Source organism: Limulus polyphemus, unplaced genomic scaffold (genome assembly GCF_000517525.1).
Source record: "Limulus polyphemus unplaced genomic scaffold, Limulus_polyphemus-2.1.2 Scaffold957, whole genome shotgun sequence".
Lineage (NCBI taxonomy): Eukaryota > Metazoa > Arthropoda > Merostomata > Xiphosura > Limulidae > Limulus > Limulus polyphemus.
The window spans coordinates 84,650-86,519 of NW_013666567.1; the positions used below are offsets into that span (position 1 = coordinate 84,650).

Here is a 1,870-nt window from a genome sequence, read left to right on the forward strand (position 1 = left end):
AAACAATCTCAAGGTTAAAACCCTGTCCCGGTGAAATAGAGATAGAAAGGTTTTGGCGTTGGAAAGAGTTTTTAATCCAGATGTTGTTGACAGAGCTGTCATAAAACTAACCTTGTACAGTAAGTTATTATTCTAATAATTTGGAGACTGGAAACAATTTCATTTTATTGAATTGTGTATAAAATAATCTTTGTTTTTAAATTAAAAAAAAATTTTACCTTCCATTATGTTCAATGGAAATTACTGGTCACTATTACCCCTAGGAAAGCATGAAGTTTTATGGTTTTAAAAATATAATATGATGTTTTCTCAATCTGGAAAAAAAGATCAAGAGAAATAGGTCAGTCAGGTTTTAAGAACACTAAATAGATTCAGCTCTCCATTAAAGACAACTGTCTGTCATGCAGAATAAACACTCACATTGTTGTTTGCAATTGTGAAATATACATTGTTTTTCATTGTATTTTTTACCTTCTCCCCAGTCTCTTTCTTTCAAACTTATTCTTATTTCAGAATTACTTCATGATAAATATTTTGGTCAAATCTCCTGTTATTCCACAGACCTATCTTATTTTCTCTTAGGGGAAAATAAGTTTTTCCTGCAAATACCGCAGGAATATTTTCATTATTATCAGTGTACTATTTACTCATGTAAAAAAATCATGTATAAAGTTATAATATGCCATTTGATTAATAAGAGCAGGTAAAAACTAAATATAGTTATAGCTGAAATAACTATTAATACCATCCATAACTAGTTTAGAAATTATATTAGATCTCTATTCATGTATATTCAGATAAGTGTACTAAATTTTTGTGTAGTTTCATCATGTAATTAATCATATCCATGTTGACCAAGTGTTGCAAGAACATAATTCTGTCATACTGGGAACATTTGTATACAACCACACTGGCTTGTAAGGCTCAAGCTGGCATGTATGCAATCCTGTTTAAACCTTCTAATAAGATAGCCTATTCAAACAGGTGATACAGAAACCTATATGCACTGGCTTGTGATGACATGGACTTTGTATGTGGAGGTACCTAACCTAAGGATTCTGGGATACCACACTCAGACTTCGGTGAACTATAAAAGATATTTCCATGATTCTGTTATATTTTGGCTTTTTTGTTTGGGTTTCTTGTCTTCAGCTTTTGATCCCACCCTTACCTCTAGCAGCCAGACTGCAGTCTTTCAGAATGTTGGAAATTTTGTTTTGTGAATAAAGATTTTTTGTTTGCTTGTGGTTAATGGTTTTTCCTTTGTTCTAAACATGTGATTTATTCTTTACTTAACAGCCCTGAACCTGCTATTTTCAGACACTTTTAACTACCTGCTGGATAATATCATGGCCAATATCTATCAAGTATACTTTATATTTTTTTCTTTATTGTACACAGGCAACACATAATTTATGGAAGAATAATATCATGAAAAATATAGATGTAATATCACTATGATGTTTTAACAGATTTTAAAATCATTAAAATCTGAGCACAAAAAATTAGCTTTTTTAAGTTGATATTACTGGTATACACTAATATGTCCAGGTACATTTAGTCTAGTAGTTATTTATGAAGGAAAATTATGAACAATCCTTGAATAAAATACAGAAAATGCTGTTTTAATGAAATAAATGCATTCTTTAGTTATTAACCAATTCCTAACTTATACATAATAAAGTCATAAATATTGGACTAACTTTTCTCTCATTTTATTACCAAAGACTTAACTTTGCATTTGAAAAATAAATCGTTTGTGTCTCTAAAACCTTTACTTGCAACTTTTGCTGCTTCAACTAATTTAGTAATGTGTTTTTAAAGAGACAGTATTTTCAGATATAGAACATATAAACGATAAAAAACTGAA

General features: G+C 29.8%; 1 long non-coding RNA gene across 1 annotated transcript in view; it reads left to right on the forward strand.

The window, feature by feature from the left end:
* LOC111086251 overlaps positions 1 to 1,241 on the forward strand; it is a 7,159-nt gene extending 5,918 nt beyond the window's left edge. The window contains exon 2 of the long non-coding RNA XR_002610975.1: positions 985 to 1,241. This is a non-coding gene — a long non-coding RNA (uncharacterized LOC111086251). The remainder of the gene's footprint in view (positions 1 to 984) is intronic.
* The last annotated feature ends 629 nt before the right edge of the window (positions 1,242 to 1,870 follow it).